Source organism: Eriocheir sinensis, chromosome 49 (genome assembly GCF_024679095.1).
Source record: "Eriocheir sinensis breed Jianghai 21 chromosome 49, ASM2467909v1, whole genome shotgun sequence".
NCBI classification, from domain to species: domain Eukaryota; kingdom Metazoa; phylum Arthropoda; class Malacostraca; order Decapoda; family Varunidae; genus Eriocheir; species Eriocheir sinensis.
Genome location: NC_066557.1, coordinates 4922490 through 4933628, shown reverse-complemented (window position 1 = coordinate 4933628; position 11139 = coordinate 4922490). Strand labels below are relative to the sequence as shown.

Here is an 11139-nt window from a genome sequence, read left to right as displayed (position 1 = left end):
TTACTATTGTTATTATTATTATTATTATTATTATTATTATTATTATTGTTTACCTGAGTATTTGTTGTTTTTGTTAAGGATGATGATGATGGAATTTCAGAAAGATGAAGAAGAATGAAAAAGGAAGGATGAGGGAAGAGAAAAGTAAAGTGCAGTAGGAGGAGGGATGGTGATGATGATGATGATGGTGATGATGATGATGATGATGATGATGATGATGATGATGAGGAGGAGGAGGAGGAGGAGGAGGAGGAGGAGGAGGAGAGGGAGTCTAAGAAGATAGAAGAGGAAGGATGAGAAGGTGGAGAAGGAGACTAAGAAGGGGTAGAGGGAAGAGGAGGAGGAGGAGGAGGAGGGAGGTGAGGAGGAGGAGGGGGAGGAGGAGGAGGAGGAGAGGAGGAAGAAGAGGAGGAGGAGGAGAGGAGGAGGAGGTGTGTAGGAGTGGAAAGGAATATGAAGCGTTAACATGTGATAATCTCACAGTTATTGGAATAAAAAGGAAAAGAAAAGTTGAAAAATGAAATGAGGAAAAAATTAATAAATACCACGTAAATAAAAAGCACAACACATTTGATAATCTTGTGGTTAGGGATGCAAAATCAATTCCTAAACCACTTTCGTTGACAATTCCTTCCTAAACCACTGGGCACCATTACCGAGCTACCTTGACACCATTTCTATATCAAGGAGTTGACTATATACGTAACACCATGGCACCACATCTAGGAGTCACCACCATTACTAATGGGCCTATGCTACAATACTTAATCCATATGGCACGCCTCCTAAACCAATGGCACAATTTGCAAATGCTGGCACCATTTTACTAGGAGCCACATTCTATTATTCTGACACATTGTGCACTCTTTCTGGGGACTCTTTCGCCATTACCAGTTCCGAACTTCAGTGTTGAGCTTGTTAACTAAAATACATTAATGCCAGTTAACTGTTGAATCATTAGCAGATAGGTCAATGATAGAATACAGGCCGTTAGTATTAGTTTACAAAGTCGACCAATGGCTACGCTGTTAAAACCATTATATTGTTTGACGAAAAATTAACAGCCTAGTGTTAACATCGCTTGACTCTATCTACCAATGAATCAACGGGACATTAATCGGCATACAGTTAATACAACTTTTTCCATTCGGCGATGGCATGACGTTAAGGCGTCACAGTATGGAAAAGGGTCAAGAGGAAATGGAAGAGGATTAATCCTCTTCTAAGCCTATCAATCCCTCTTAATCATCTTCCATTTCCCTCTCAAGAGGTTTAGAAAGAAGATTAGAAGAATTGGAGAGAGGATTAAGAGGTTTAGGAAGAGGACTCACCCTTTCCATATGGCGACGCCTGTCGGACGCCCGTCAGCACAGATTTGCTGACATCGGCGTCGCCGAGATGAAGAAGATCAACAAAGCCCAACATTGCCTAGAACTGAAGTAATGGTGGTGAGTCCCCAGAAAAGAGTGCTTCAATAATGTCAGGAATACGACTCCCTAGAAATGGTGCCAAGCATTTACAAATTGCATTGGTTTTAGGAGGCGTGCCATGGATTAAGTATTGTATTATAGGATTAGTGGTGGTGATTCTCCTAGATGTGGTGCCATGGTGTTGCGACATAGTGCCCAAACACTGGCCACAAGGCACTGTTCTTGGCATGATTCCAGAATCTTAATTCATTCCAGAATCATGATTGTTTCTCTACCCCATGGGCAACACTCCTAGGGTGCCACCCCACACTCATCGATGGGTCACCCTTCTTCCCTATCACGTGCTGGCTTGCTTCAACGTACACTCATGCCCTCCTCAACTGTGCCAAACACCCTTGGGAATGAGTCCCCTGGCACTCCCCTGGTGGTGATGGCCGAACTGTGCCGAGCGAGGGCCTTCCTTCCTCCACCGCATTTTACACTGACCCCGCTGCCCCAGTCTTCCTGTGGCCCCCTGCTTGGTGGCTCTGAGGAGTAGTCGGCATGCGCCCACTCCCCATCGTCACATTCACTGCGTCACCTCCCATCACGTAACTCCCCTGATTGCCAAGCGTCCTGCAGAGACCTGGGGGTGGGGAGGAGAGGGAGGAGGGAGAGAGCAAGAGGTGGAGAGGAAGGAAGGAGGATACAAGAAAGATATACAGAAGGAAGAAAATTGAAGAGAAATGACAAAGAGAGTGAAAAGAAGATATATGGAAGAGAAAGAAAAGGAGAAAGGACAGAAAGAGGTGAAAAGAAGAAAGATGGGAAGGAGAGAAAAGAGAAGGTAGAAGATAATACAAGGGTTTGGAGGTAGGAAGAATAATGTATGTAAATAGATAAAGATCAGAAGTAAGAAGAGACAAGAGAGAGATAAGGAAGAGAGGAAGGATGAGGGGGAGAGGGAGAAAGTGTGTCATGAATCTAGATGTGAGGAAATTGCCTATGAAGAAATACAATGAAAAAGAAATCTGCAAATATCACAAAAATAGCAAGAAAATGGACAGAACTGCGCTCATTTAATGTGAAAAAAATAGCAAATGTGAAGACCAAACAGAAAAAGGAAAAACTAAGAGAAAATGCAAAATAGAAAAAAAACAAAAACGAATGGGAGAAAATTCAAGACAAAAAAAATGGAAAAAAATCACAAGAAAAATATATGTTCACAAAAAATAATTAGGAAAAACAAGACAACTGGAAAAGGCCCATGAGAAAACAAAAAGCAGCAAAAAAAAGAACAAACAAAAAAGATGAGCAAGGAATGAATAAGACTGAACACAAAAATGGAGAACAGGAACAGGAAAATACAAAAATAGGAAAACAAAGAAAATACAAAAATATTAAAATATTAAAAAATGCAAAAAAATAAAAAAAATAAAAAAATAAAATAAAATGAAAATACAACAATAGTAAAAAATAAGAAATGCATCAATAACAAATAAGATAATAACAAACAAACGCAAACACACCTTAGCATAGGCAGTGTTAGGCGTAGGGAATGTGTCGATTGCTCCAGCTGTGCACAGCATCATGGTGCTAACTGTCTGGCAGGGGGTGGAACATGTCAAGGCGTAATATACTGCGCGACCTCCTGACCTCTCAAGCCCCAGGACCAGGTCCAAGGAATGCACTCAGGGTGCAGAAGTGGAAGTTGCCAGAGCAGGTAATTTAGACACCTGGAGAGCATGTATGGAGTGATGATATTATTATCATCATCATTATTATGTGTGTGTATACATGTATTATTATTATTTCAATTCTTACTTTTATTATGATTTTTTATTATTACTATTATCATTATTATAACTATCATCAGTAGTAGTAGTATAATCATGGTGCCTGAACCTGAGAGGCGTGCATTATCATGCTCTGGCAGCCTGCTGATCAGCAGTGTGTCTGATTTCATGGATATTACAGCCTCACTACACACACAGAAATAGTTATCAGTATCAATAATATGCGAGGAACAGTGATGACTATCATCAATAATTCTAATAGATTGATTTTGAGTTCAAATTATTAACTTAATGTTGCAGACAGCTGTTTTGGTGATATGTAAATTCACTGATTATATCTATCAAAATTGCTCTAACACTGCCCTCTGTGGAGCAAAAATAGACAAAAACAACTTCTTTGTGCAACAGCATTATTTATAATATGAAACTCAAAATTGATTATAACTGATGGTATGTGTCATTGTTACCTGCATATTACTGGATACCGGGACAACTATTTCCCAATGAATAGGCAATCATAATCCATGAAATCAGATACACTGTATAACAGCGTGTTGCCAGAGCATGATAATGCACGCCTCTGACTCACAGTTGCCACGACTATAGTGGTAGAAGCAGTAAGTTTCATCAGTCTCTGTAACAGACTATCACTACTACTACTACTAAATTACTACTACTGCTGCTGCTACTACTACTACTACTACTACTACTACTACTACTACTACTATACTAATACTACTACTACTACTTACTACGTGTTATTATTATCTGGTACTATGAACACAGTTTTGAATATAACATTTTAACAAAGCGTTGGACAAGGATGTATTTTGAAAGACGATGATTAAGACCCCAACCTAATTGGCAAAAATAAACTTAGGTGCCAAATGTGAATGATTACGGCACTTGTAAGAGTAACTTCAAGGTAAACTTCACTAAAATATACAGGCACGGGTAGCGAGGTTACGTGTCGTCATCATGTACGCACCGCCTCTCGTTAGCGTACGTCATGGACGTTTACTGTGAAGTAGCAGTAATCACTGACTCAACTGGTAGTTCTCTGTCTCTCTCTCTCTCTCTCTCTCTCTCTCTACTCAACAAGAGTAGAAATGCAATGTTTTGGGAGCCTCTCTGATTAATGTAAATCACTTAGGTTTAGAATCTATGTAAATCTCTCTCTCTCTCTCTTTCTCTCTCACACACACACACACACACACACACACACACTAGTTCAGCCCTATACATGTGGGGATGATGCTCATTTGAAATTATTATATATTTGCGAAAAGTTTGCTTGAGGAAATTATTTATCCTTTGCACGGAAAATACGGTCTTTGGTACAACATGCTGTAAGTATATAACATAGCAGTGGCTGAACTATTTTACCAGTGTATGTGTGTGTGAGAGAGAGAATTGCCAGTTGAGATGATGACTACTACGCCATAGTTACACGCCACATGGACGCCACTAACGAGAGGCACCTAGCCTCGCCACCGTGCCTGTGGTATAATTTAGTGCAGTTTACCTTAGTTACTCCTACAAATGCCGAATCATCCACATTTTGCACCTAAGGCTATTTTTGCCAATTAGGTCGGGTCTCAAACATCCTCTGCCAAAATTCCACTCTTGTCCGATGCTCTGTTAAAATGATATTTTCGAAAAACTGTGTTTCATAGCGCCTGAAACACATAGTAGTTACCCGTGCAAGGTTTGGGCATAATGCAGGTGGAGGGTGGTTACATAGGTGACAGGCAAACGATCGCCTTCTAAGGTAAACATTGAGGAGCGGGGTTGCTTGAGCCCTCCCGGTGCACCCCCACACCTGTCCATTCTCCAGCATCCTCTTCACCTGCGCGCCATGGTGCGTATGTCATGTGGCTGGAGGGGAAGAAGGAAAACGAAGTATGAGTTAGCAATCTTTTTTCAATGTAGCCAAACCCCATAAAAGTGATTCATAGAAACCTCAAAGAGAACAGGGTCTGGTTAACTGGTATTGTTGGAACTCAAGAAATCAGAAGTATTGTTTGATGAAGAGAATAGTGAGATGGGTTGTGATTGTGTTACTTACTGTGAGTGTGTGGGTAAAGCGAGGCAATGGAGTGGGAGTGTGTTTGAGCTCTCACAAGGACATCAGCATTGTCCTCAGCACCAATGTCGCATACACCAGCCTCGGAACCAATGTCATCACCACTGAGGTCAGCACCACCAATGAAGTCAGCACCACCCTCAGCACCAATGCCTTGAGCTTGTTAGGGTGCTAAATGCTGCCTGTGCAGCCCCCCAGGACCTGCAGCATTGAAGATATTAATCACCTAGAGAGTGAGAAAAAGAAAAAATAAATAAATAATAATACCTCTGTTTATGAGTGCCTTAGTTTGACGAGTGTTTTAATTTACGAGCAAAAATATTCACAAAAATTCTTGGTTTACGGCGGGTGACTTGGTGTACAAGCATGTTTGTACAGTTGAAGACACAAGCGGGGTTCCTTTTTCACCACAAGAAGCTCAGAGCTGAAAACAATGGGAATGGAGTCTCAAGCTGATGTCACACTGGGCCTTTTACCCAACTGCATTGGCTGTAGGTGCAACAGGCAACTCAACATTTCCAGGTGTGTGTCACACACACGACCAAGGTTGGTTGCCTGTATCAACAATGTAAACAAACCAGATGCCCTGTGTCCACATGGCGCCATTTGCAAAAGTAAGGGCTGTTGTGGCTTGTGGTGTTAATACTCAAATTACAGACTTGTTGCTACAGTTAAATTGAAGGAAAGAAGTGGCTGTGGGGTACGATCATGGTTTCAAAGAGGGAGGACAGGAGTGTTTACTCAAACCAACAACTCGGCTCCCCGGTTATGCTCGGGCAACCACGGTTGCTCCTAGATCCAATGGTTGGAGGAAAACGCCCATGTGACATCGCCTTTAGTGCACGCTAGTATTACTCATAGAGGTAGCATCCACACGTTCAGTATGCTTAACGCTTAGTGCTCTAGTGCATGCTTTTTGTGTTTTCAGCATTATATTATTATATTATTTACATATACTATATAATTTATATAATTTATATTTATATAATTATACTATATTATATATTACAGTCAGCCCCTCAAATAGTACAGGGATTAGGAACCCAGGCCCTGGCCCTATTCGAAAATCCATATAAAATTAGTGCCCCCCTAAAAACTACGGGAATCCAGGTCCCGCTTGGCTCAGCTGTTACCCACGGGCCCAAATTGCCAGTTATGCATTTTCTGCTGCAGTCACAGTGCAGTGTTACAACACTGGGGGCCAAGGGCCAAAGCCCCTCATTAGAGGTCAGGTTATTTAAAGTTCGGTTGTAGTAGTTTAAATATGCATCCTTAACTATATAATATGGAGGCGAATGTCGTGATTTTGGAGGCGAGAGTCAATCTCCACAATTACCATTTCGTATCTTATTTCAAGTATGATTTAGAGAGCAATAGAAACTGTGGAGAGAGAAAGAGTGAGTGTATGATTCACTCACTGGCAATGTGGAAGGAAGTTGCCAGGATGGCTCACTTGCCCAGTGTGGTAACACTACAGCAGAAAATGCATAACTGGCAACTTTGGCTGGCGAGTAGAAGCTGAGCCAGGTGGGACCCTGATTCCATAGGAGTGCCCACTGCCCACCAATTTCTTGTTTAAAGTAAGAAAATGCCTATTTATGTGTTTATAATAGGTTAACTTTGGACAAATAGAAAAGGACGGCCTTTTATCTCCACTCTTGCAGCACTCTTGGAGCATTGGCAGTTACTGGGAAGAATTTCTTTTACACTATGATAGATCCAGCGAACACTGCCTCATTCACATGGTATGCTCTCCCTACTGCAACATAACTCATACCAAAAACGTAACTTCTCCTAAATCTGAATTCTTCTGCAAGGTGAACACCTTTCTCAAATGGTTCTGGGTGCTTTCAGCAGGTGTTCTGGCAGAACAGTGTTGCCACTCACGCCATGGCTACTTGTGCAATGAGCAGGAAATTTAAAAATCCTAAAAATTCTTCCATGACAATCCGAGTAAACTGAAACCATACTATAGGAAACCATACTATTTGAGGGACGACTGTACTTATATTTGAATTATTATACTATTGTTTATATTATATTATTTATCATTGCTATTTGTTAGTGAACTTACTTTTATTCTGTATAAAATAATATGTATAATGATTTTATTTTAATACTTAGGGGGATATGGGATGCATTAATGGGTTTCACATTAATTTAAATGGGGAGATTCGTTTTGGTTTATTTAGTTTTTTGGCTTATGAGTAAAATTCTGGAACGAATCAAACTCATAAACCGAGGTATGACTGTATACTGATGTGAAAGTTATCTTACTGAATTAATTTATAGCTTAGTTCAAATGAATCGAAAGTAAACCAATAAAAACAGATTAAAAAAAAGAGGAGGAAAAGTCACACAGCCACCCACATCCCCACACACACACCTGGCACGATGTAGTCAATGCACCATCGCCCTCATCATAACAGAGGCGGCCACTCCTCTCCATCCACTCCTCCACCTGCTCCACCCTGCCGGGCAACTCTCCACCACAATATCCGCCTGTGCTGTGCTGACCGACTCACATGCACTCAGAGCCACCTGGAGCTGTAGGACGAACCTTTGCCCTCCTCCGCCAGGTCCCGTGACTTTCCCAGTGACCTGCTCAGCCTCAAGGCCGCCCTGTTGTCGCCCACTAGGTTACCGAGTCGGTTCAGGAGAGTCGTGTGGCGAGCTCTGGGTTCTTTTAACTTCTCCTGGTGTTGCTCGAGCTGAGGGAATGATTGGCATGCTTGAGTGGGAGTTTTTGTCTGATTTATTTATTGATTTAAAGATGTTTATTTTTTATAGTGATTGTGACAATACCAAAGATTATCTATAGTCAGACAATTTGTTCCTTGTACTATGACTACTATATGAACTCTGGAACTCTTATTTACTACTTCAAATACTATTAATGTTACTGTTGCTGCAACTAAAACTACAACTATACTACTACTACAACTACTACTACTACATCTACTACAACTTCTACTGTTACTACTACTACTACAACAACTACTACTGTCTCAACACCAGCACACACAAACACACACCTGCGTCTGAGTAGCGCCACATGCCACCAGCAACTCAATCACCTTCTCCTTCATAGCCTCCTCGTCTCCGCTGCTTCATTGCACCCTCCTCACAGCACCCTGCTCCCTCTGGCCCTGCTGCAGCTACTACCCCAGGAGGCATCACCAGGCACTTCAGCTGATCTATGAGTGCCTCCATCCCATAGTTAACCGGGAAGTGGGTGGCTCTGGGGGCTGGGTGCTGAAGGCGACACTCGGGACAGGCTAGACACCCGGCCCCCTTCTTCAGGAGATGCGCCACGCAGGAGGTGCAGAAGGTGTGCCCAGAGGGAGTGACCTGGTCGGTGCTCTCCCCTGGGTGAACATGGCAAAGCAGACCTTGCACTCAGCCGGGTTGTCCTCCAAGGGTGAAAATGAAGGCAAAAATTGGGATGTGATAAAAAATGGGTTAAAAGGTTAACTGACTGATTGGGGTATAGGTTTATGGCACTGCAAATGCTATGGGCATTGACACCAAATAAACTGTTGAGAAAGACTGACTAGTATAACATGTATAAAATCAAGGGTGTCTAATAAAGCTCATAAAGCAAACAAAACAGTGACATACTAGTCAGTTTTGTGGGAAAAGAGGAAAGTTTAGAAGAAAAAAAAATCAAAGGTATGAGAAAAAAGTATACAGTAGGAGATGGAGCAAATAATAATGGAAAAAAAGGGGATGCAAATGAGGGTAGTAAGCACAATGTAATGGGATATGTGAGGGAGTGGAAGAGGCATTAGTGGAGTAACAGTAACTGGATAATTTAGTAATGCATATTTTCCCACCTGGTGATTAAGCTTGCAAAGGTAATTAGGTGAAGAAGTAAGGAAAAATGAGAAGCATGTCCCCGGTTTTTGGTATGTTGTTGACCCGCAGTGGCTTCATATTTTGACCCTTTTTACGTTTATTTAATGGTCTCCGGGGTTACCTCAGGCTGGAATAAGTGGATAATTTAGTAATGCATATTTTCCCACCTGGTGATTAAGCTTGCAAAGGTAATTAATATACTGAGGGACTACATATATGCCTCATGAAATAATGGAAAGCACAGGGCGATATGGTAGAGGAAAAGGAGGCATGGGTGAGAAAATGGCAAAAATCTCTCTTACCATAATTAGAGGCTTCCAGGTGGTATAGTTATGTGGTATACAGGTGAGCTGGTGTAGAGGAGTGGTGGAAGAGTACTTGAAAACACTGGAAAAAATCAAATGCAGTGGAATAATGGTACAATGGAAAATGATTAATTTATGAAAATAATAAAACAATAATCAGTTTTATAATCAACATAAAAACTTATTCCTTTCTCTGTTCTGGTTTATCTTCCCTTGATCTCTAATACCTCAGTCTTCAGACCAATTGAAGAATGGCGGAAATGTGGTGCAATAAACACTTGAAGGATGAAGGATGGTCGCTGAATGTCTAGCCACATACTAAAAATGAGAAGATCACCAGGAAGCCCAAGGAAGACGTGGAGAAAGGTGGTGGAGGAAAATATGAGGAGGTTGAACATCACGGAAGAAATGGCTATGGACCGGCAACAGTGGAGGAGGCTCATATCCCGTCCAACCCCACCATAGGGAATAAATGGACGTTAAATGACAATGATGATGATGACATACTAAAAATGAGCAAACTGATGCAAAATTGATGATGATGATGATCTTGTCTTGTCAGTTCCCCTCCTTTTACTGACAATCTTCTACCTTTTAATTTTGTCGCAGTGCTGCCTTTCTCTCCACCTTACACCAATAATTTCAGGCTGACTGCTCTTCTAAACTCGCTAACTCCATGCCTACACCCCTCCCGTAGTGTCACTGATGATGACTTTCTACCCTTGCCCACCCCTATGCTATCCAAATCCCTTATGCAGCAGCTAACCAGCATCTTGAATCTTTTATCCCTATCGCTGGTAAACTCTGGAACATTCTTCCTTTGTCTTTATTTCCTCCCTCCTATGACGAACGCTTTCCTAACCTCGCCCCTCCCACGGCAGTTTCACCCTTACTTTTCTCCCTAACAACCTTGACAAGGCGTACCGGTGCCCGCCACACACATCTGCCCGCTCCTGCCACACGTAGGCTGGCCGCCATCGTGTGCCTCGCGTTAAATACCTCGGTGGAGGAGTAAATGTAGCTCCCCGCCCTGCTGCCTGAGTGCCTGTCACGCGGCCGGAACAGCTGATCGGCGCCTTCCTCTTCCTCTTCTTGTGTCCTGCTGCGTTTGTTTTTATTGGATTATTTATTTATTCATTTTATTCATCTATTTATCTTAAATGGTTGTTTGATCATTGTATTGAAATAAATCTCCCAGCACCTCCTCATACTCAAGTTGTTAATTATTATTATTATTATTATTATTATTATTATTATTATTATATCCGAAGTTTACTTTTCGTCGTTGATAATAAAAATAGGCTAATAATAATAACAATAATAATAATAATAATAATAATAATAATAATAATAATAATAATAATAATAATAATAATAATAATAATAATAATAATAATAATAATAATAATAATAATAATAATAATAATAATAATAATAATAATAATAATAATAATAATAATAATAATAATAATAATAATAATAATAATAATAATAATAATAATAATAATAATAATAATGATAGCCTAATAATAATAATAATAACCTAATAATAATAATAATAATAATAATAATAATAATAATAATAATAATAATAATAATAATAATAATAATAATAATAATAATAATAATAATAATAATAATAATAATAATAAAAATAATAATAATAACAACAACAACAATAACAA

At 40.4% G+C, this 11139-nt stretch overlaps 1 long non-coding RNA gene across 3 annotated transcripts; it reads right to left on the bottom strand.

Moving 5' to 3' along the window:
• Nucleotides 1–8656: 8656 nt before the first annotated feature.
• On the bottom strand, nucleotides 8657–10540 carry LOC126981658 (uncharacterized). Of its 3 annotated transcripts, XR_007734013.1 has the most exons (4): nucleotides 10454–10540; nucleotides 9452–9536; nucleotides 9128–9276; nucleotides 8657–8704 (listed from the first exon to the last, which is right to left on the bottom strand). It is a non-coding gene; the product is annotated as an uncharacterized LOC126981658 (long non-coding RNA). The 3 variants fall into 3 exon arrangements; XR_007734014.1 differs by lacking the exon at nucleotides 9128–9276; XR_007734012.1 differs by lacking the exon at nucleotides 8657–8704 and having other exon boundaries at nucleotides 8740–9276.
• Nucleotides 10541–11139: the final 599 nt, after the last annotated feature.